Source organism: Rutidosis leptorrhynchoides, chromosome 2 (genome assembly GCF_046630445.1).
Source record: "Rutidosis leptorrhynchoides isolate AG116_Rl617_1_P2 chromosome 2, CSIRO_AGI_Rlap_v1, whole genome shotgun sequence".
NCBI classification, from domain to species: Eukaryota; Viridiplantae; Streptophyta; class Magnoliopsida; order Asterales; family Asteraceae; genus Rutidosis; species Rutidosis leptorrhynchoides.
The window spans coordinates 636,959,437-636,985,936 of NC_092334.1; the positions used below are offsets into that span (position 1 = coordinate 636,959,437).

Sequence of the window (26,500 nt, forward strand, 5' to 3'; positions counted from 1 at the left end):
TTATTTCAATAAAATTTTGGTGGGATTGATAAATTTTTGGTGGGATTAAAAGCGAAGAAAAGTGTCACGTTCAAAATTTGGGTTTAACTACCGCCTCCAAAATATTGCATTGAAAAATCCTAAACATATCTAAAAAATACGGAGTACACTATATGGTTATTTACTTATTTATAATTTTATAAATACTTTCATTCTCACATTTATTTATTGTCATCCGAAAAAATCACACAATTTAATAATACGAAATTTTGTTATATTTTCAGTTTTATCACTTACTTTTATACACTTTTTTTATTCACAAAGATAAATTAAGAGAAAACAAATCCCTAGTGGTAATAAGTTATTTTTACGGGCGGGTTATTGGCATCAAAATCCGTACTATTACTAGCGTGTGTCATCCCTAATTTAGGTACGTATGTATGTAAATTTGACAAAACAAACAATATTAAAATGGTTTTGCTAACATATGTTCCTGTAACATACGTTAAGGCGCATTTAATAACCTCAAACTTCTTAAATAATCGAAAATTACATTTACTACACACATAAACTTGGTAATCATGTGATTAAATTAATGAGTATTCAATGAAAATTCTGATTTTTTTGGCCAAAAAATACAACACACACACACACACACACACACACACACACACACACACACACACACACATATATATATATATATATATATATATATATATATATATATATATATATATATATATATATATACTCCGTATTATTGAAAGAGATCCAAATATGAGTTGGAGTTACAATTGAGGACAGATTTGATGATATGTCGTAAACAAACGTGCTACACATGAATTATAACAATTGGGTACTCGTGATGAGATACAAATTACACGCTCGTGAAACGATTGAAAGAAACCACTAAATTGAAGTCAACAACTAAACAAATCGGGTTAAAAAAACATCCAAGCACACTAAGAGTCCCGCAACGCGAATAACCCTATAAACATCCTAGGCTGCCAAATACACGCCCAACACAATTCACGTGTCTACAAAATGCCCATCAGGAGTAAAAGAAAAAGGCGGAGAGTAAAAGAAAAAGGCGCCAGTTTTGTAAACAAGGTAAGAAAGAAGAGTAACCGTCATAGACCAAAAACGTTCAAAAATGACAGAAAACCGGCCAAAATTCCGGTCACCCCACAAAACCGGTCACAAAACACATAGTGTTCATCGCTTGTAGCTGGCTAAGGGGAAGCCACTTGAAGAGACCTCCGTCGCACATGAAGACAAGAAGAAGAATAAGACTTATCGACGTTAAAAGGCATGATCCAAAGGTCATGAACAAGATCCGCCGACATTCATAGTGGAAGGGTTGAAACCATACCACTCACCGCCTCAAAACGAGAGAAAGGAACACGAATCCGACGGAAAATGCTAAAGCCTCCGGAAAAGCTTAGAACAGATAGATGTGGAATAAAGGAAGAAAAATATTTAAAAATTAACATTAAACAGTAAACACGCCAGACCTCCGGCGAGATGCCGGAGGCCGGCAACGACGACAATGAGGTTAGGGTTACAATGTTAACAAAGTAGAGAGAGGCAAGAGGAAGAGAAAGATAATATTCTAATATTTAAAGAAATTTCGGGTTCATTAAATGTGGCTTAATATATGTCAGACATACATGAGCATAGTGAGGTTTTGGGTGAAGGTATTTGGGAATGAGGTTTTAATGGTGGTGAGGACGATGTTGGATTTACCTATCCGGTTGTTACGGGTGATAAGGCAGGTTATGATATTTCTAAAGTTGTTAAGTTGGGTTATGGAATCGTTACACCTTCTTTGGTTACGTTCTCTCTAGATCAGGTTCAAGCGGCGTTAGATTCTCATGGTTTTCGAAAAGGGCTTGTTGTTCAGGTTCAAGTTCAAGTGATAGTGGTAGGGGTTTAAGGTGTCATAAAATGGTGAACGGGAAGAGTGGTTCGGGTTGGAAACGGGTCGTGTGGATTGTTCGTTTGGTAAGGATTCTGGTGAGCCTGAGATGGTTAATAGGCCTCTTGTTGGGCCTGGTTTAGGTCCAGATTAGGGTGTCGGTTCGGGTGAGGGTGATGGGTCGAGAAGAACGTATAGTTTTTTTGAAGAGGCGTTAAAAGGTATTGAAGGCTTGGTTAGGGTGGAAGGTAAGTTGATTAGGTCGAAGACGCTTCCAAAGCTTAAAGAGGGTTAAAGGGCTTGGCTAAAGAAAGGTAAAGAGGTGGTTGTTAGAAGGTCTAAGTTTGATAGTTAAGTTTTTTTCGTTCGTTAATTTGTTAGTTTCATTGAGCTCTCGTTGTTTTTGTATTTGTGTGCGTGTTTGTAGAGGTTTATGTGTTGTTTGGCATTTGTTTCGAGTCTTCATTTTTTTTTATGGTCTAGTGTTATATAAAGTTACGGGTTTTTAAAAAAAAAATACATGAGCAAAACCGATATTAAAAATTGATTAAACCAACCAATAATTTTTGATCCCGCTAATATAATTGGCATGAAATTTAAATACTTTGCATTATTCCCGAATTTTCAACCCACCCATTTTTTATCCCCAAATTATTCATCCCTAGAATTTCTTAAATCAATAATTGAATCGCCATAACCAAATTTTTGCATCCTTCAAGAGTCTCATAAATCTTTTAATGTTTTATTGCTTAAAATTTAACTTACGTACTTCCAATCATCATTCAGGGTTTTCAATTACGATTCAAACTCATTATTTTATTTTCGCCCTTTTATAAATTAGGATTAGGGTTTCTAATTCATTTCATTACAGTTGATTTACCTCGAACAATCAACATGACTAATAAGGTCTGCAAGATTCTTTTTTATATTATTTAAATAAATAAATGTAGGAACTTATTCTTTTGATTGCAATGTTCCCCTTTTCAAACTTTATTGTAGTTATGTATTAGTTTTTGTGTATTTCGTATTGACACATATATAGGTTTGTTTTACAGACCAATTTTTTTTGTTTGTGTTTATGTCTTGGTGTGATTTTATATTTTTGGGGACCATTTGATTGTTGCGTTTCTTTTTCTGCAGATTCTGCGTCTTTACCCCTCAAGAAGGGTAAAGGCTATACCAATAAAGCTAATTTGTTGTTTGTGGTTCAATACTCAATGTTTGCTGCAAAAGAAAGGTGACTGTTACAAATATATGATATCAATATACTTTGCATTTTACAGCTCCCTTTATCCATCTCTTTATATATTTTTTTCATTGTGTTATCATATCATACGTGAGAAGGGCAAAATGCTAGCTTAGCCAATTCATTTAATCTGTATACATGTTTTAATTTAATTTTATGTTATACGAATATGGCTGTTTTTTAAGACACTACCGTGTGTAGTAGTTATCTGATAAACCCTAATTCGAGTTGGGTAAACTCCAGAGAGAAATTAGAAGAGAAAACTGAATTTTGTTATTAATTGGATGAGTTTACAATGTTCAGATACAGTAATTATACAATGACTATTGAATCTCAGCCGTACAATGCTAACAAACTAATTGGGCAGATTTTGCCACGTGTACAATTAACAACTAATCTCAACAGCTAAACTGCCCTGTTTCTTCTGTTATCAACTAACTTGTAATCCTTCATCTTAGCTGGTAATTTCGTTTCTCTTCTTGGTCTGCCTTGAATCACTTCTGAACTTGCTTCGTTGACTTTAGGGCTGACTTTTGTTGACTCCTGATCGTGGCTATGACCAGGCCTATCATTATCATGTTTGTTACTAATGTAAACATTTTACATGTATATGTTACTAACAAATTATTCCCATCAATGATCAATGATGATATTTATGTCCATGATGTTGTTTTTATTTTTGTTTCTTGTTATGTGATTGTAAACTATCTCTATTATATAAGGAAGATTAGAGCACGGTATCACTGATATATTTATATTTAATATATATGTTATAAAAGATTATAATTTAACCGTTATGAACTTTAAATGCAAATATTTGTACATGTTTTGTTTAACTAATATATTTCACTGTTGTGCATACTGCCCTTCGATGGATTTCTCTCAATGGATTGATTGCCTAGATGATAAATAATACTCTGTAAAAGAGAACATAATAAAACTAATGATAAATAATTAGTTGGTAGTATCTCTGATAGGTCATTAGAAAATGTTCTATTGTACCATAAATGGCTTTCTAGCACAATTGGCTTATGGTACCATATAATTAAAGACAATATGCAAGTAAACTGGATTTTTCTTTCTTTAGTTTTTGTTTTCTAATGTGATTCCCATTGTGTGTCTGTGTTTCATTCTATAATGATTGAAAGTCGTGGAAGTGTAAATAGGTAACTTGTTACAAATGTATCAGTTACTTATATTGTTATGTTGTTTAGAAATGTTTCACTTACTTACAGTGTTGTTTTATTTCCTCAGTTTGTCTTCTAGATCAATTTATCATATATTTCTATTTAGTTATATGTTGTTTTCAATCTGGATTCTGATTATATATATATATATTTTTTTTTCTTCGGTGAGGGCGTGCAAGTACTATAATGGGGATGTGCAAATTGATTTCTTAAGGTATGTGACACATCCCCAAATAGGGCATGGGGTATTTGTGACTAATTATATCAAATCACAGTTGTATAAACGAGAACGACTCTACATGAGACGTTTTGTTAAGTTTTGCAGCGGAAGATAAATATGTCTTTAATTGATATGATATGTAATGAAGACTCCAAGCATAGCAAGCAATCATCATCAAAGCAGTAGATATACATCGGAAGCAATATTTAAGTACCTGAGAGTAAACATGCTTAAAAAGTCAACACGAGGTTGAGTGAGTTCATAGGTTTGTCATAAATAATGATTTCAGTAATAGTGTTAGACCACAAGATTTAGTTTGTAAAGTAGATCTCGCAAGATCCAGTCAAGTTGATCTCCCGCAGGATCAAAAAGTTATGCCAGTGCGTGATATTTAGACTAACCGTTGTTTTAGACCACAAGATTTAGTTTGTAAAGTTGATCTCCCACAGAATCAAAAAGTTATGCCAAAGCGTGATATTTAGACTAAACGTTCAAGTTTGCCCCATGACAAGTTGTGTCTGTCCTTGTCAGTTTAATTTCATTATCAAGTAATACAAAGACTTAGTCAAATGTATCGGGGACGTTACTCCCGATAGGCCTATCCCCAATAATTAAGAATGACGCAGCAATTAAAAATATCACTGTAGGGACTTAGTCGGACATAGCCGGGTATAGCATAGTTTAACAGTTGGTACTGTTATTTAGACTAGACTTTCAAGTTTACCCCGTACAAGTTATCGTTTATACTTGTCGGTTGGGGACTTGCTGGTCATAGCCCAACATATCACAGTTTAATAGTTGGTACTGATATTTAGACTAGACTTTCAAGTTTGCCCCGTACAAGTTATCGTTTATACTTGTCGGTTGGGGACTTGCTGGTCATAGCCCAACATATCACAGTTTAATAGTTGATACGTGTAAAACAGTTATAAAAGTTGCGCATGTATTCTCAGCCCAAAAATATATAAAAAGGGAGCAGATGAACTCACATTAAATAGCAGTTGAAGTATTCCACGCAAGAAGGAAAGTAAAGCAAGTAAGTGATCTGGATATCAACCTTGAGGTATAACGTTTGATTAGTTAATGTCTAACTTGACATAAAGTATGTTTATTAATATAGCAACTATATTGACAGTGACGGTTTTCGAGAAAAGTTCCTATTTTTCAAAAGTTTCTATTTTTGGAAACCTACTATTTATGAAAAACTTTCACTTATAGTAAGCTTCTAGTTTAAGAATGTTCGGGTTATAATTCTTAACAAAAATGTTGTACAATCTCGCCCAAACTTCGTCGCTAACATGCAAGTCACTCGAATGATCTATTGTTACCGAGCGGCCCAGGATTTCTTGACCAGAATCTAAGTCTTGGCATTCGAGATCCACAAGCGTCCCATAATGGTAACAAGGATCACCCTAGGCCACAAGTAGCGGTGATGTTTGTAGTACTTGTACGCTATCTTTAATTATAACCTTCACGTTAGGTGCGTATATACATATATATTCATTAATTCGATTTTAATTATAACTCCTATATATTAATTCATAAAAATACTTTTATAATTTTTAGTAACATATATTACTAATTATAACATGTTATTTATTTTAATTTTAATTGCATATAATTTATAACATTATTTACATGTTTCGGTAAAAAAAATAATAAACCGAAGTAAATAGTAAAAAGTAAAAAGTAAAAAGTAAGAAAAGAATACTTACTAGTAGTAATTCTTCAAAGAGAGAATGAGAGAAATTTTGGTGTGAGTTTGAATGAGAAATGAGGGGTATTTATACTTAAAAAAATTAGGTAAAAAGAATAAAATAATTAAAAGAAAAAGAAATATTTTAATTTTTAATGGGATTTTAAAATTCAAAAGTATTAAATGTTAGGTCATGGGATAATGCACAAAATAAAATAATAAAAGTAGTTTTCCATTATAATTTTTAATTAAAAAGTAATTTATTTATTTATTTTATTAAAAAATCTTTTATTTTAAAGATTTTTTTATATATATTTTTTTAAAATAAACAAATTGATTTACTACTTTTCCAAGAATATTTGTCAATATTTTTTTATTCATAATAACAATACTGATAATAAAGATATTAATTATTGATATCTTGTTTAAAAAGGATATTAATAATAATAATATTAATATATCAAATTAATGCGTAATTATTTACAAATAATTGTTCGTGAATCGTCGAAATTAGTCGAGGTTAAATGAAATCATATAAAGAATTTTGTTTAAACTTTGCCGAAAATTTACGGGTTGTCACAGTATCCCCCTGTTAATAGAAATTTCGTCCCGAAATTTAGTTGTTGCCATCAGTCGGCGTTGTTTGTAAACAGGTGAGGATATTTTCGTTTTATTTGGTCTTCACGTTCCCAGGTATGCTCGGGGCCTTTCGTGAATTCCAACTAATAGGATATTGTTTTGTTTCTTGCGTTTAAATCTTACGATCCATAAATTCTACGAAGTGCATTTTATTATTAATGCGGAGGTTATCTAAAGGATTTAACAAGAGTGTCATTGATTAGGTTTTCCTCAGAAAGAGATGATGACGTTATACAAGCATTTCAATATACATGAAATGTGTGATGAATAATAGTGAGCTTATTTAAACCTTGAGCGTTTATGCCACAATATTAGGGTAGATAAAACAGAGAAGAGTTCATGAAAATCATAGTCATGAAATTTGATAGAGATCATCATTCTTTACAACAAGAATGATGAATATGAGTTGAAAATTAGAGTTTTATCGACATTTAATAATATGGATAAAGTAATTCGATTATAGAAAGAGTATAAACGAAGCTATCGTAAAAGATTGAAATGAGGAAATTAAATGTTCGTCTTAACTTTTGACATAGCTAAAGTTGATTTCCGGAATTTAAGGGTTTTAAAGAAATCTTCATAATCTTTATAAGATTTGATTCTCCGGTAATTAAGGAAATTAGGATTTTCTTTAATTAAATGCGGTGAATTGCCTCGATTGTTGTGTCTGTAATTTCGCTATAAATTAGCTTCTTCCGTTTCATTATCTTCACCACTTCTATACTTTCTTCCTCAATCCATACTTCCAAAAGATTTGTTAATATGCTCAATCCAGTTCTTGTTCTTGACCTTATATTGGTTATCGCCACAATCTTCCTTCTTTTCCAACTCCCACCAGAGGAGTCTGTTTACTTCTATTATGCTCTAGGATTTATTGTGTTTTTAGTTCTCCCGTGTCTTTATATTGCTATACGCATTGATATACACGGTTTGTAATTTCGGTGTTGTTATCGGGCTTTATATTTTCCCTTATATGTCGGAGCTCTTTGCCTTTTTATTCTCCTCTCGACTCTAAGTAAAGCGAGTAATGGTCCAGAATTTGTAGGTATGAAGTTTCGAATGTTCATAATATACAAAGCAAAAGGAAAGGTAATAGCACGATTTGATTTGTTAAATTACCAGAATATCCGGAAAGATAGGACTATCAAGAAAATATGTTCTTGATATGTTTAGAGATTTAAGTAGAATGTAAGAGTCGTGTAACATGGCAAATGATGATTATAAAGTCTATGAATCATCATCTTGCATTAAAAATTTAGCATGACTTACTGTAATATAATCATGTTGGCCTGACGTCATTATATTATACTAACCCATGCTTCAATTCCCAACACTACTTCAAATCATTCATAATTTAAACTTGAATTTTACAGAATATAGAAACTAAATCAGTTTCCTTTATGATGTGATAAAGATATCGCAAGGAGACAATTAATTGCGGTCAAGAATCGTTATGAAGATATCTTCAGAAATATAGAGGATATTTATAACGAAAGATACGGTGATATCTTAGAATTCCTAAGATCCAATGACGAGGAAAATTCTTCTGTTTCCTCTGCATTTAATGCTACCATATCTGAATCATTGGTTATCAATCCGAGATGGTTTCAAGAAATTTTATTTTTAAATGATTAAACGTTGATTGTAATCGTCAACGGATCTAATGGTTAACGAATAGGCGTTATTGATTTAAAAAGTAATGAATGATAATTTCGGTGGTTTGATATGATAATTCATCATAGAATATGAATGAATACAATTCACGAGAATCAGAATTGAAGAATGTACAATGTAACATATTAATGTGAGATATAAATATTTCTAGGGTATTACCTACCCGTTAAAATATTTTCACAATTAACAGTTTGTACAAAAGAGTTTTAATTACAGTCTTTATGAAAATATACATACATATATATTTTCCTTCAGATGTAATCATGGATTTAACGAGTTAGTATAATATTAACTCATTTGATTTACAGTTGAAACGAGAATGAATAATCTCTAAAACTTTAGAGATTTCATAATTGTCGCGAAATATTTCGCTAATGACGTTATGAATCAGTACATTCATCGTTACACTTGATTTATTATGAAATGGAGTTTATTGTGTTGAAGCAGTGATTAACAATTGTTAAGTCATTAACGAAGGGTGTACATCATAGCATATTAGTGATATGAATTAACCAAGTAGTACATACTAGTTGAGATTCACACGTAATTGCTTAGTACAACAAGATTTATTATTGTTCCAAATCACATATATATAAGGTATACATATATAATTCTTCACGAAGAATGAGTCAATACATCTTAACTCATTATTACTAATATTCCTTGGTATCTATGGGCATATGATGTTGATGTTTGAGGTACTGAGTGTGATGTTAAGGCGTGGGATGCGAATGTTGTTGTTGATGAAGCTGATGCTGTTGGTGGTGATGCTGATGTTGCTTACGATGCTTATGGTGTTGGTGATGTTGGTGGATGGTACTGGTGGTGATGGTTATGCTGCTGGTGTTGCTGATGCTTGTAGAATTCGCACCATATTCTCCAGAGCCACCACTCGAGCGCGAAGATCGTTGACTTCTTCTACTATTCTGGGATGATTGGCGGTTGGAACAAGGGGGTGAATAAGATCTAGAATCTTCGATATTATATATTCGTGACGGGATACCCTGGAAAGAAGAGAGAAAATGGTGTTTCGGACTGGTTCGTCGGTAAGCGCTTCAGGTTCTTCGCCAAGGGGTGAATTCGGTTGGTGGAAGGGATCACCTTCTTCTTGCCTCCATTGATTGAGTCGGCTACGAACCCATCCCCAATTCATCCTGAAAAGATGATGGCTGATTGGTTCGTTTGTTCCAGTTACGCTACCGTTGGAGCTCGAGGAGTTCGAGAAATTCATATTATGTGTTTGGAATAGGGTTTGATATGAAATGGGTATTTAATACTGAATAATATATTCGTCTCCTTGAATACGTATTTATAGCAAAAAGATTTCCGTAATTTACGGAGGAAATTTAGAAAAAGTGGTAGACAATGTCTATTGGGATAGATATGATAAGATATGATTTGTCTATACTCCAATAATGGCAGTATGACGTGTCGAGATTATAAAATGATAAGTATGTAATCTAATAATCTTTCGATTAAAGACTTTCAATTCGTATACTGTGATAACCCAATGACATTTTCTGGTTCGCAAACCGATGCATAAAGGTATAAGGCATATAGGTACGTGATATAACAGAGAGTTATATACGTTTGAGTATGAATAGTAACAATTATAGGAGTTTCAAAAATTATGGATAATATTTCATATAATACATATGTAATACACAAAACCATGATAGATGACATAGGAATGTCAAGAATTTCAGAAATCATAGTGTCGCATTTAAATGCGGTGGTGTAATTGGATAATACTTAGGAAAGTGAGCAGAGTTCTTAGGTTGGCTCGGCATTCTAAGATAAGTAAAGTTTCTAAATTGTAGCATTTAACAGTTAAAGGCAACAAGTAAAGGCACTACGGTCAAGGAAAGTTGTAGTCCTACATTGCTAAGGTACCTAATTGTATAAGGCACACATAAAATGCAATCCTGGTTCTCTACAACAACCTGCTCTGATACCAATCTGACACACCCCCAAATAGGTCCTGGGGTATTTGTGACTAATTATATCAAATCACAGTTGTATAAACGAGAACGACTCTACATGAGACGTTTTGTTAAGTTTTGCAGCGGAAGATAAATATGTCTTTAATTGATATGATATGTAATGAAGACTCCAAGCATAGCAAGCAATCATCATCAAAGCAGTAGATATACATCGGAAGCAATATTTAAGTACTTGAGAGTAAACATGCTTAAAAAGTCTACACGAGATTGAGTGAGTTCATAGGTTTGTCATAAATAATGATTTCAGTAATAGTGTTAGACCACAAGATTTAGTTTGTAAAGTAGATCTCGCAAGATCCAGTCAAGTTGATCTCCCGCAGGATCAAAAAGTTATGCCAGTGCGTGATATTTAGACTAACCGTTGTTTTAGACCACAAGATTTAGTTTGTAAAGTTGATTTCCCACAGGATCAAAAAGTTATGCCAAAGCGTAATATTTAGACTAAACGTTCAAGTTTGCCCCATGACAAGTTGTGTCTGTCCTTGTCAGTTTAATTTCATTATCAAGTAATACAAAGACTTAGTCAAATGTATCGGGGATGTTACTCCCGATAGGCCTATCCCCAATAATTAAGAATGCCGCAGCAATTAAAAATATCACTGTATGGACTTAGTCGGACATAGCCGGGTATAGCATAGTTTAACAGTTGGTACTGGTATTTATACTATACTTTCAAGTTTACCCCGTACAAGTTATCGTTTATACTTGTCGGTTGGGGACTTGCTGGTCATAGCCCAACATATCACAGTTTAATAGTTGGTATTGATATTTAGACTAGACTTTCAAGTTTGCCCCGTACAAGTTATCGTTTATACTTGTAGGTTGGGGACTTGCTGGTCATAGCCCAACATATCACAGTTTAATAGTTGGTACTGATATTTAGACTAGACTTTCAAGTTTGCCCCGTACAAGTTATCGTTTATACTTGTCGGTTGGGGACTTGCTGGTCATAGCCCAACATATCACAGTTTAATAGTTGATACGTGTAAAACAGTTATAAAAGTTGCGCATGTATTCTCAGCCCAAAAATATATAAAAAGGGAGCAGATGAACTCACATTAAATAGCAGTTGAAGTCTTCCACGCAAGAAGGAAAGTAAAGCAAGTAAGTGATCTGGATATCAACCTTGAGGTATAACGTTTGATTAGTTAATGTCTAACTTGACATAAAGTATGTTTATTAATATAGCAACTATATTGACAGTGACGGTTTTCGAGAAAAGTTCCTATTTCTCAAAAGTTTCTATTTTTGGAAACCTACTATTTATGAAAAACTTCCACTTATAGTAAGCTTCTAGTTTAAGAATGTTCGGGTTATAATTCTTAACAAAAATGTTGTACAATCTCGCCCAAACTTCGTCGCTAACATGCAAGTCACTCGAATGATCTATTGTTACCGAGCGGCCCAGGATCTCATGACCAGAATCTAAGTCTTGGCATTCGAGATCCACAAGCGTCCCATAATGGTAACAAGGATCACCCTAGGCCACAAGTAGCGGTGATGTTTGTAGTATTTGTACGCTATCTTTAATTATAACCTTCACGTTAGGTGCGTATATACATATATATTCATTAATTCAATTTTAATTATAACTCCTATATATTAATTCATAAAAATACTTTTATAATTTTTAGTAACATATATTACTAATTATAACATGTTATTTATTTTAATTTTAATTGCATATAATTTATAACATTATTTACATGTTTCGGTAAAAAAAAAAATAAACCGAAGTAAATAGTAAAAAGTAAAAAGTAAAAGTAAAAAGTAAGAAAAGAATACTTACTAGTAGTAATTCTTCAAAGAGAGAATGAGAGAAATTTTGGTGTGAGTTTGAATGAGAAATGAGGGGTATTTATACTTGAAAAAATTAGGTAAAAAGAATAAAATAATTAAAAGAAAAAGAAATATTTTAATTTTTAATGGCATTTTAAAATTCAAAAGTATTAAATGTTAGGTCATGGGATAATGCACAAAATAAAATAAAAAAAGTAGTTTTCCATTATAATTTTTAATTAAAAAGTAATTTATTTATTTATTTATTTATTTTATTAAAAAATCTTTTATTTTAAAGATTTTTTTATATATTTTTTTAAAATAAACAAATTGATTTACTACTTTTCCAAGAATATTTGTCAATATTTTTTTTATTCATAATAACAATACTGATAATAAAGATATTAATTATTGATATCTTGTTTAAAAAGGATATTAATAATAATAATATTAATATATCAAATTAATGCGTAATTATTTACAAATAATTGTTCGTGAATCGTCGAAATTAGTCGAGGTTAAATGAAATCATATAAAGATTTTTGTTTAAACTTTGCCGAAAATTTACGGGTTGTCACAGTATGTGTTATAATATGCAAGTACATTCTGCCATTTTGGCAGCTTTCAATATTTTTCCAGCCGGCCTTACACTGAAGGATTATGCAGTGACAAAATGATTTGAATTGTCATCCTCAAGTTCCCAATTTCTTGAACTAATGACATCCGTCTTGGTAATTCTCTTTTGTAAAAGTTGTTGTCTATAAACGTCAACTGTTTTGACTTTTTTTATTGAGGTGGTTATTCTGTCTAACTTACTACTAAGTCTAACTTACTACTAAATGGCAACATTTTGTATTGAAAATTTGAAAGATCGATATTTTTTGAATATGTCTTTTTAGACAGCTACGATTAGACTAATGGTGTTTTTTCATAACCTTCACCAACATCAAAGATGATTTTCAAAAACATTAGTATTAGTTTAAACCCCTAGAAGAATTTTGGAGTTGAAGAGTACTTTAAGCAACATCCTGTTGCAGGGCTTTGAACTACAACATTCATGATAATAAAATATCATGAATTTTTTAGTTTATCTTAGAGTTTGGATTGCATTCATAATTAGGAATGCAAATTATTTCATTGATGTTGCTCAAGGTGCAAACATGTATGAACCGATTCAAGCATCAAAATATATCCATTACTATAAAATTGCAACAACCGCACGTACTTGTGCACTAATACTTGTATAGTTGTATTTATAGGAAAAACAAGCAACTGAAATGAATCAATTCCAAAGAAGTCTCATTTTTAAAGCAAAACCAATGCCTTCTTTCTACAATGAATCTGCTTATGTTTCAGATCAACACAAGGTATATAGCTCAAAGTTGCCATTGACGGTATCTATTTTAAATCCTTGATGAACAATGCAACAACTTAAATACCACGAAGAATATGTATATAAGGAAGTTCCATCAATGTTACTGCCATACAGGATTAACTATTCAACTCCGCAACATGTTACAAGTAGTTGATAATTGGATAACTGTTTTCAACTATAGAGATACACAACCAAAAAGATTTTCAATTTTTTTTATCGGTCATGTGTTGACTCGTTACTACGGGAGAGTTTGATGTCTTAAATTGTATACAGGATACAACATAGCTGCTGGAAAATAATTATTGGAATTATGTTGTATATTCACTTCCTGCACTTGTTAATTCCTAATGCAATGTAAAATCTTGAAGATGGTGTAGTTATTTTTTGGTACATATTTTAAACATATGTGGTAGGAGAATACATGCAGCAGGACATTCTAAATACATTATCAACCCGTCACGTTTTTCAAAATTATATATCTTTTAAACACAAAAAATAACACAATTATAATATGGAACCAAGTCAACCCATTTATAAGTAATGGGTTGAAGTTGCCACATATAGGGATGACAATCTGAAAGGTTAAAATCTATGAATCTTTTACTTGTTTTACAGGTTAGCTTTTCTAAATGGTTTTTGTTTAGAGGGGGGAACATGTGCTAGTATCCATAGAATGTGGGACCCAATTGCTTATGCTATTGAATTTATTGACTGTGATAATATCAATGCACGTTAAAAGACAATTTTGATTTACAATGACCCATAATACTCCATATATAAGATCTTAAAGAATTGATATGAGCAGGCTCACATGTAGTCTTTGTTAGTTTAATCTTCACAAACAAATATACTCAACTTTAAATTTAGTTGACTCAATAAACTATATATTGATCAATTGTGCACTTAAAAGTCAAGGTTTTGAGACCTTCAAGTTTTGTTGCATCAGACAGGAAACATATCATTTAATGTTATAAGGACTGCATCACTTGAGAATCAGTAGTTCGATCTACTCATCTAATATGCAATTTTCATAAGATAACCGAATTAGATTTTTATAACTCCTTATTTCTTTTATAATAATTAAGACAGAAATAACTCATCCGTCGTATTAAACAATCAACATCTCCTAAAAACTTACATTGATATGACCTAAATATCAATTATCTTAATAAGTTTCGATATAATACGACTAGGAAATATAAATGTCATATTGTTAGTATATTTAATATGACTTTTATTAAAGGTGTCATATTAAATTAACACAATGCGACACAAAAACGTTAAATGTATTATAAAGTCTCGTTTAATAATTCACAATTAAAATGTCATATGAAATCATATGCTAATTAAGGCCCCAAAAAACTCATCCGTCATATTAATAAATCAAAGTGTCCATATGTATCACATGTCATATTAGCTTCTGATGTAATACGACTAAGACAAATAAATGTCCTATGATATTTTATTTCATATGACTTTTATATAAGGAGTCCTATTGAATTAACACATAATGCTACATCATAACGTTAAATGTATTATAAAATCATGTTTAATGATTCACAATTAAAGTGTCCTATGAAATCATATGATATTTAGGACCCAAACAACTCATCCGTCACATTAAAGAATCAAAATGTCCTTAATATTTATAATGATACGACATATATTTCACATGTCCTATTACCTTATGATATAATACGACTATGAAAAAAATGTTCTATGACAGTTTATTTCATATGACTTTTTTTATAAAGTGTCCTATTAAATTCACACATAATGCGACACTAAATCGTTAAATGTCTTATAAAGTTCCATTTGATGATTCACAAATAAAGTGTCCTATGAAATCATATGATAATTATAAACCCAAAAACTCCTCCATAATATTAAATAATTAAAGTGTCCTAAAATTTTACAATGATACAACATAAATATCATATGTCCTGTTAGCTTATGTTATAATACGACTATGAAAATAAATGTCCTATTAGAGTTTATTTCATATGACTTTTATATAAGGTGTTCTATTAAATTAAATTAACATGTAATACTACGCTATGCCGTTAAATGTCTTATAAAGTACTATCTTATGGTTCACACTTAAAGTGTCTTATGAAATCATATGACCATTAAGACAGAAAAATATTAATCGGTCATATTAAGTCCTATTATGTTCTACTATGACACGACTCACAAAAATAAACGTCCTATAAAGGTACATTTCATATGAACGTCATATAATGTGTCTTAACAACATAAATTTATAAGACATAAGTACCAAAAGTCCTAACATGATACAGTTTAATAAGGCTCTCGGAAATAATTGGCCTCTAAAGATATATTTAATATGATGTTCATATTAAGTGCCTTATTACATAAACTCATAATGACACTCTATCAAATAAATGTCTTATAAGATCCTCTATTAGGATCTACTTTTTAAGTGTCCTATGAAAATATATGATTATGGGACCTACTCTAAAAGTGTATCTCATAATAGGACCCTACTCTAAAAGAGTACCTCATAATAGGACTATACTCTAAAAGCGTAGCTCATAATAGGACCTAAATATTGTCTGGTCCTATGTAAGTAGCATTTAGGACCATATTTTACTAGGTCCCAGAAAAAGGTCCTATAGGAGCATTTTTCTTGTAGTGCACGTTTAGTGACATCTTGGTTTAATGGTTCGATTATTTTGTGACACTTTTTGATATTTCTTAATTCATAACTCTGTAATAGTTTCTATTTTAAAATTTCATATTGAATTCAAATGTGTTTGAATATAGTTTCGTTTCGTTAATAATTCATGGCCGCAAAACACATTTTTGAGCTCATTACGTTATCCACATAATTGGGTCGAATTATGTGGCAAACGTGCTAAAAAAACTTCGGTTGAAATGTTGGCCCACTTTCGTACGATAAATAGATCACGAAGCTATGATCAAGACTTCCTGAAGGCTTGCTTTCATTCGAAATAGTTTTGATGCCGAAAAAGTAGTTTTGCAATTTCAAAGGGTGCATATTGAACTTTTAGAAATTACGATAATTATTACCTTTGGATTTGAACTCTTATGCGTATTTAAATACCATTTTGATACTTATTTTTTATGTAACACTTTATTTTGGTACATTTTGAATATTTTTGGGTTTATTATATCCCCACTCGCCACAAATCCTTACACGTTTAGTGACTTCGATTATTTTATGACACTTTTTTATATCTCTCAATTCATAACTCTATAATTGTTTCTATTTTAAAATTTTATATTGAATGCAAATAGATTTGACTATAGTTTTGTTTAGTTAATAATTCATGGCCGCAAAACACATTTTTGAGCACATTACGTTGGCCATATAATTGGGCCGAATTATGTGGCAAACATGCTAAATAAAACTTCAGTTGAAAATTGGACCCACTTTCACACGATGAATAGATAACGACGCTATGATCAAGACTTCCTAAAGGCTTGCTTTCATTTGAAATAATTTTGACGCCGAAAAAGTAGTTTTACGATTTTTAAAGGAGAATATTAAACTTTTAGAAATTACGATAATTGTTACCTTTGGATTTGAACTCTTATGCATATTTAAATACCATTTTGATACTTATTTTTTATGTAACACTTTATTTAGGTACATTGTGAATACTTTTGGGGTTCTTATGTCCCCACTAGCGACATATCCTTGCACGTTTAGTGACATCTTGGTTTAATGGTTCGATTATTTTGTGACACTTTTTGATATCTCTCAATTCATAACTCTATAACTGTTACTATTTTAAAATTTCATATTGAATGCAAATATACTTGATTATAGTTTTGTTTCATTAATAATGGCCGCAAAAAACATTTTTGAGCACCTTACATTGGCCACATAATTAGGCCAAATTATGAGGCAAGCGTGCTAAAAAAAACTTTGGCTGAAAATTGGATCCACCTTCGCACGATGAATAGATAACGATGCTTTGATCAAGACTTCCTGAAGGCTTGCTTTCATTCGAAATATTTTTGACGCCGAAAAAGTAGTTTTCCAATTTCTAAAGGTGAATATTGAACTTTTAGAAATTACGATAATTATTACCTTTGGATTTGAACTCTTATGCATATTTAAATACTATTTTGATTCATATTTTTATGTAACACTTTATATAGGTACATTCTAAATATTTTTGGGGTGAATATATCCCCACTAGCCACAAATCCTTACACGTTTAGTGACATCTTGGTTTAATGGTTCGATTATTTTGTGACACTTTTTGATATTTCTCAATTAATAACTGTAGTTGTATCTATTTTAAAATAATATATTGCATGCAAATATATTTAACTATAGTTTCATTTCGTTAATAATTAGTGGCGGCAAAACACATTATTGACCACATTACGTTGGCCACATAATTGGGCCGAATTATGTGGCAAGCGTGCTAAAACAAACTTCGATTGAAAATTGGACCAACTTTCGCACGATGAATAGATAACGACGCTATAAGGCTTGCTTTCATTCGAAATAGTTTTGACGCCGAAAAAGTAGTTTTGCAATTTCTAAAGGTGAATATTCAACTTTTAGAAATTACGATTATTATTATCTTTGGATTTGAACTCTTATGCATATTTAAATACTATTTTGATACTTATTTTTTATGTAACACTTTATTTAGGTACATTGTAAAAAATTTTGGGGTTAATATATCACTACAAGCCACAAATCTTACACGTTGGTTTAATGGTTCGATTATTTTGTGACACTTTTTGATATTTCTCAATTCATAACTGTACAGTTGTTTCTATTTTAAAATAACATATTGCATGCAAATATATTTGACTATAGTTTCGTTTCGTTAATAATTAATGGCGGCAATACACATTTTTGACCACATTACGTTGGCCACATAATTGGGCCGAATTATGTGGCAAGCGTGCTAAAATAACTTCGATTGAAAATTGGACCAACTTTCGCACGATGAATAGATAACGATGCTATCATCAAGACTTCCTAAAGGCTTGCTATCATTCGAAATAGTTTTGACACCGAAAAAGTAGTTTTGCAATTTCTAAAGAGGAATATTGAACTTTTAGAAATTACGATAATTATTACCTTTGGATTTGAACACTTATGCACATTTAAATACCATTTTGATACTTATTTTTTTATGTAACACTTTATTTAGGTACATTGTGAATATTTTTGGGGTTAATATATCGACATTCGCCACAAATCCTTACACGTTTAGTGACACCATGATTTAATGGTTCAATTATTTTGTGACACTTTTTGATATCTCTCAATTCATAACTCTATAATTGTTTCTATTTTAAAATTTCATATTGAATGTAAAAATATTTGACTATAGTTTCGTTTCGTTAATAATTCATGGCCGCAAAACACATTTTTACCACATTGCGTTGGCCACATAATTGGGCCGAATTATGTGGTAGCGTTCTAAAAAAACTTCGGTTGAAAATTGGACCAACTTTCGCACGACGAATAGATAACGACGCTATGATCAAGACTTCATAAAGGATTGCTTTTATTTGAAATAGTTTTGACGCCGAAAAAGTAGTTTTGCAAATTCTAAAGGTGAATATTGAACTTTTAGAAATTACGATAATTATTACCTTTGGATTTGAACTCTTATGCATACTTAAATACCATTTTGATATTTATTTTTTATGTAGCACTTTATTTAGGTACATTGTGAATATTTTTGGGGTTAACATTTCGACACTAGCCACAAATCCTTACACATTTAGTGACACCTTGGTTTAATGGTTCAATTATTTTGTGACAATTTTTTATATCTCTCAATTCATAACTCTATAAATGTTTCTATTTTAAAATTTCATATTGAATGCAAATATATTTGACTATAGTTTCGTTTCATTAATAATTCGTGGCTGCATAACACATTTTGAGCACATTACGTTGACCACATAGTTGGGTCGAATTATGGGGCAAGCGTGCTAAAAAAACTTCGGTTGAAAATTGGACCCATTTTCGCAGGATGAATAGATAACGACGTTATGATCAAGACTTCCTGAAGGCTTTCTTTCATTCGAAATAGTTTTGATGCCGAAAAAGTAGTTTTTCAATTTCCAAAGGTGAATATTGAACTTTTAAAAATTACGATAATAAACACATTTTTAAGCACATTACGTTTGCTACATAATTGAGCTGAATTTTGGAGCCACTTTCGCTTGAAATTTGGACCCACTTTCGCACAATGCATAGATAACGATGCTATGATCAAGACTTCCTAAAGGCTTGCTTTCATTCGAAACAGTTTTGACGCCGAAAAAGTAGTTTTCCAATTTCTAAAGGTGAATATTGAACTTTTATAAATTAAGATAATTATTACCTTTGGATTTGAACTCTTATGCATATTTAAATACCATTTTGATACTTATTTTTTATGTAACACTTTATTTAGGTACATTGTGAATATTTTTGGGGTTAATATATCCCTACAAACCATAAATCTTACACGTTTAGTGACATCTTGGTTTAATGGTTCGATTATTATGTGACACTTTTTGATATATATCAATTCATAACTCTATAATTGTTTCTATTTTAAAATTTCAAATTGAATGCAAATATATATTTGACTATAGTTTCGTTTCATTAATAATTCATGGCCGCAAAACACATTTTTGACCACATTACGTTGGCCACATAATTGGGACGAATATGTGGCAATCGTGCAAAAAAAAACTTTTGCTGAAAATTAGACCCACTTTCGCACGATGAATAGATAACGACACTATGATCAAGACTTCCTGAAGCCTTGCTTTCATTCGAAATAGTTTTGACACCGAAAAAGTAGTTTTACAATTTCTAAAGGTGAATATTGAACTTTTAGAAATTCTTACACGTTTAATGACATCTTGGTTTAATGGTTCGATTATTTTGTGACACTTTTTGATATCTCTCAATTCATAACTCTATAATTGTTTATATTTAAAATTTCATATTGAACACAAATATAATTGACTATAGTTTCATTTCCTTAATAATAATGGACGCAAAACATATTTTTGAGCACATTACTTTGGCCAGGACGAATTATGTTGCAAGCGTGCTAAAAAAACTTCGGTTGAAAATTGGACCCATTTTCGCACGATGAATAGATAACGACGCTGTGATCAAGACTTCCTGAATGCTTGCTTTCATTCGAAATAGTTTTGACGTCAAAAAAGTAGTTTTCCAATTTCTAAAGGTGAATATTGAACTTTTAACAATTACGATAATTATTACATTTGGATTTGAACTCTTATGCATATTTAAATACCATTTTGATACTTATTTTTATGCAACACTTTATTTAGGTACATTGTGAATATTTTTGGGGTTAATATATCCCCACTAGCCACAAATCCTTATACGTTTAGTGACATCTTGGTTTATTAGTTCGATTATTTTGTGACACTTTTTAATATCTCTAAATTCATAACTCTATAATTGTTTCTATTTTAAAATTTCACATTGAAGGCAAATATATTTGACTATATATCTGTTTCGTTAATAATTCATGGCTGCAAAATACATTTTTGAGCACATTAGGTTGGCTACATAATTGGGCCGAATTATGTGGCATGCATGCTAAAAAAACTTCCATTGAAATTTGGACCCACTTTCGCACGATGAATAGATAACGACATTATGATCAAGACTTCCTGAAGGTTTACTTTCATTCGAAATAGTTTTGACGCCGAAAAAGTATTTTTCCAATTTCTAAAGGTGAATATTGAACTTTTAGAAATTACGATAATAAACACATTTTTAAGCACATTACGTTTGCTACATAATTGTGCCGAATTATGTGGCAAGCATGCTAAAAAAACTTCGGTTGAAAATTGGACTCACTTTCGCACGATGAATAGATAACGATGATATGATCAAGACTTCCTGAAGGCTTGCTTTCATTCGAAATAGTTTTGATGCCTAAAAAGTAGTTTTCCAATTTATAAAGGTGAATATTGAACTTTTACAAATTACGATAATTATTACATTTGGATTTGAACTCATAAGCATATTTAAATACCATTTTTATACTTGTTTTTTATGTAACACTTTATTAAGGTACATTGTAAATATTTTTGTGGTTCTTATATCCCCACTAGCCATAAATCTTTACACGTTTAATGACATCTTGGTTTAATGGTTCGATTATTTTGTGACACTTTTTGATATCTCTCAATTCATAACTCTATAATTATTTCTATTTTAAAATTTCATATTGGACGCAAATATAATTGATTATAATTTCGTATCGTTAATAATAATGGACGCAAAACATATTTTTGAGCACATTACTTTGGCCAGGCCGAATTATGTTGCAAGCGTGCTAAAAAAAACTTCGGTTGAAAATTGAACCCACTTTCGCACGATGAATAGATACGACGCTATGATCAAGACTTCCTGAAGGCTTGCTTTCATTCGAAATTGTTTTAACGCCGGAAAAGTAACTCTCATGCATATTTAAATACCATTTTGATACTTATTTTTTATGCAACACTTTATTTAGGTACATTGTGAATATTTTTGAGGTAAATATATCCCCACTAGCCACAAATCCTTATACGTTTAGTGACATCTTGGTTTAATGGTTCGATTATTTTGTGACACTTTTTGATATCTCTAAATTCATAACTCTATAATTGTTTCTATTTTAAAATTTCATATTGAATGCAAATCTATTTGGCTATATCTCTGTTTCGTTAATAATTCATGGATGCAAAACACATTTTTGAGCACATCAGGTTAGCCACATAATTGGGCCGAATTATGTGGCAAGCGTGCTAAAAAACTTCCCTTGAAATTTGGACCCACTTTCGTACGATGAATAGATAACGACACTATGATCAAGACTTCCTGAAAGTTTACTTTCATTAGAAATAGTTTTGACGCCGAAAAATTAGTTTTCCAATTTCTAAAGGTGAATATTGAACTTTTAGAAAGTATGATAATAAACACATTTTTAAGCACATTAAGTTTGCTACATAATTGGGCAGAATTGTGTGGCAAGCGTGCTAAAAAAACTCAGGTTGAAAATTGGACCCACTTTCACACGATGCATTGATAACGATGCTATGATCAAGATTTCCTGAAGGGTTGCTTTCATTCGAAATAGTTTTGAAGCCGAAAAGTAGTTTTCCAATTTCTAAAGGTGAATATTGAACTTTTAGAAATTACGATAATTATTACCTTTGGATTTGAACTCTTATGCAAATTTAAATACCATTTTGATACTTATTTTTTATGCAACACTTTATTTAGGTACATTGTGAATATTTTTGAGGTTAATATATCCCCACTAGCCACAAATCCTTACATGTTTAATGACATCTTGGTTTAATGGTTCGATTATTTTGTGACACTTTTTGATATCTCTCAATTCATAACTCTATAATTGTTTATATTTAAAATTTCATATTGAACGCAAATATAATTGACTATAGTTTCGTTTCCTTAATAATAATGGGGGCAAAACATATTTTTGAGCACATTACTTTGGCCAGGACGAATTATGTTGCAAGCGTGCTGGTTGAAAATTGGACCCATTTTCGCACGATGAATAGATAACGACGCTATGATCAAGACTTCCTGAAGGCTTACTTTCATTCGAAATAGTTTTAATGTCGAAAAAGTAGTTTTCCAATTTCTAATGGTGAATATTGAACTTTTAGAAATTACGATAATTATTACATTTGGATTTGAACTCTTATGCATATTTAAATACAATTTTGATACTTATTTTTTATGCAACACTTTATTTAGGTACATTGTGAATATTTTTGGGGTTAATATATCCCCACTAGCCACAAATCCTTATACGTTTAGTGGCATCTTGGTTTAATGGTTCGATTATTTTGTGACACTTTTTGATATCTCTAAATTCATAACTCTATAATTGTTTCTATTTTAAAATTTCACATTGAAGGCAAATATATTTGACTATATCTCTGTTTCGTTAATAATTTATGGCTGCAAAATACATTTTTGAGCACATTAGGTTCACTACATAATTGGGCCGAATTATGTGGAAAGCGTGCTAAAAAAACTTCTGTTGAAATTTGGACCCACTTTCGCACGATGAATAGATAACGACACTATGATCAAGTCTTCTTGAAGGCTTGCTTTCAATCGAAATAGTTTTGACGTCGAAAAAGTAGTTTTCCAATTTCTAAAGGTGAATATTGAACTTTTAGAAATTACGATAATTATTACCTTTGGATTTCAACTCTTATGCATATTTAAATACCATTTTGATACTTATTTTTTATGCAACACTTTAATTAGGTACATTGTGAATATTTTTGGGGTAAATATATCCCCACTAACCACAAATCCTTACACGTTTAGTGACATCTTGGTTTAATGGTTCGATTATTTTGTGACACTTTTTGATATCTCTAGATTCATAACTCTATAATTGTTTCTATTTTAAAATTTCATATTGAATGCAAATCTATTTGGCTATATCTCTGTTTCGTTAATAATTCATGGATGCAAAACACATTTTTGAGCACATTAGGTTAGCCACATAATTGGGCCGAATTATGTGGCAAGCGTGCTAAAAAAACTTCCCTTGAAATTTGAACCCACTTTCGCACGATGAATAGATAACGACACTATGATCAAGACTTCCTGAAGGTTTACTTTCATTAGAAATAGTTTTGATGCCGAAAAAGTAGTTTTCCAATTTCTAATAGTGAATATTGAACTTAGTATGATAATAAACACATTTTTAAGCACATTAAGTTTGCTACATAATTGGGCCGAATTATGTGACAAGCGTGATAAAAAAACTTCGGTTGAAAATTGTACCCACTTTCACACGATGCATTGATAACGATGCTATGATCAATATTTCCTGAAGGTTTGCTTTCATTCGAAATAGTTTTGATGCCGAAAAAGTAGTTTTCCAATTTCTAAAGGTGAATATTGAACTTTTAGAAATTACGATAATTATTACCTTTGGATTTGAACTCTTATGCAAATTTAAATACCTTTTTGATACTTAGTTTTTATGCAACACTTTATTTAGGTACATTATGAATATTTTTGGGGTAAATATATCCCCACTAGCCATAAATCTTTATACGTTTAATGACATCTTGGTTTAATGGTTCGATTATTTTGTGACACTTTTTGATATCTCTAAATTCATAACTCTATAATTGTTTCTATTTTAAAATTTTATATTGAATGCAAATATATTTGACTATATCTCTGTTTCGTTAATAATTCAGGGCTGCAAAACACATTTTTGAGCACCTTAGGTTGGCCACATATTTGGGCCAATTTATGTGGCAAGCGTGCTAAAAAAACTTCCGTTGAAATTTGGACCCACTTTCGCACGATGAATAGATAAAGACACAATGATCAAGACTTCCTGGAGGTTTACTTTCATTGAAATAATTTTAATGCCGAAAATGTAGTTTTCCAATTCCTAAAGGTAAATATTGAACTTTTAGAAATTACGATAATAAACACATTTTTAAGCACATTAAGTTTGCTACATAATTAGGCCGAATTATGTGGCAAGTGTGCTAAAAAAACTTCGATTGAAAATTGGACCCACTTTCGCATGATGCATAGATAACGATGCTATGACCAAGATTTCCTGAAGGCTTGCTTTCATTCGAAATAGTTTTGACGCCGAAAAAGTAGTTTTCCAATTTCTAAAGGTGAATATTGAACTTTTAGAAATTACAATAATTAATACCTTTGGATTTGAACTCTTATGCATATTAAATACCATTTTGATACTTATTTTTTATGTAACACTTTATTTAGGTACATTGTGAATATTTTTGGGGTTAATATATCCCTACAAGCCACAAATCTTACACATTTAGTGTGATCTTGGTTTAATTGTTCGATTATTATGTGACACTTTTTGATATCTCTCAATTTATAACTCTATAATTGTTTCTATTTTAAAATTTCAAATTGAATGCAAATATATTTGACTTTTCATTCCGTTAATAATTCATGGTCGTAAAACACATTTTTGACCAAATTACGTTGGCCACATAATTGGGCCGACTTATGTGGCAAGCGTGCTAAAAAAAACTTCGGTTGAAAAATGGACCCACTTTCGCACGATCAATAGATAACGACGCTATGATCAAGACTTCTTGAAGGCTTGCTTTCATTGGAAGTAGTTTTGACGTCGAAAAAGTAGTTTTGCAATTTCTAAAGGTGAATATTGAACTTTTAAAAATTACGATAATTATTACCTTTGGATTTGAACTTTTATCCATATTTAAATACCATTTTTATACTTATTTTTTATGTAACACTTTTTTTAGGTACATTGTGAATATTTTTGGGGTTTTATATCCCCACTAGCCACAAATCCTTACACGTTTAATGACGTCTTGGTTTAATGGTTCGATTATTTTTGTGACACTTTTTGATATCTCTCAATTCATATCTCTATAATTGTTTCTGTTTTAAAATTTCATATTGAACACAAATATAATTGATTATATTTTCGTTCCATTAATAATAATGGACGCAAAACATATTTTTGAGCAGATTAAGTTGGCCACATAATTGGGCCGAATTATGTGGCAATCGTGCTAAAAAAATATTGGTTGAAAATTGGTCCAACTTTTGCAAAATGAATAGACAACGACGCTATGATCAAGACTTCCTAAAGGCTTGCTTTCATTCGAAATAGTTTTGACGCCGAAAAGTAGTTTTGCAATTTCTAAAGATGAATATTGAACTTTTAGAAATTATGATAATTATTACCGTTAGATTTGAACT

The 26,500-nt window shown here is 31.2% G+C and overlaps 1 long non-coding RNA gene across 3 annotated transcripts; it reads left to right on the forward strand.

The window, feature by feature from the left end:
* Nucleotides 1-2,551: 2,551 nt before the first annotated feature.
* LOC139893680 (uncharacterized) lies at nucleotides 2,552-14,104 on the forward strand. Of its 3 annotated transcripts, XR_011774665.1 has the most exons (5): nucleotides 2,552-2,806; nucleotides 3,041-3,137; nucleotides 4,503-4,547; nucleotides 13,011-13,075; nucleotides 13,604-14,104. It is a non-coding gene; the product is annotated as an uncharacterized lncRNA (long non-coding RNA). The 3 variants fall into 3 exon arrangements; XR_011774664.1 differs by lacking the exon at nucleotides 2,552-2,806 and having other exon boundaries at nucleotides 2,817-3,137; XR_011774666.1 differs by lacking the exon at nucleotides 2,552-2,806 and having other exon boundaries at nucleotides 2,817-3,137; nucleotides 4,513-4,547.
* The last annotated feature ends 12,396 nt before the right edge of the window (nucleotides 14,105-26,500 follow it).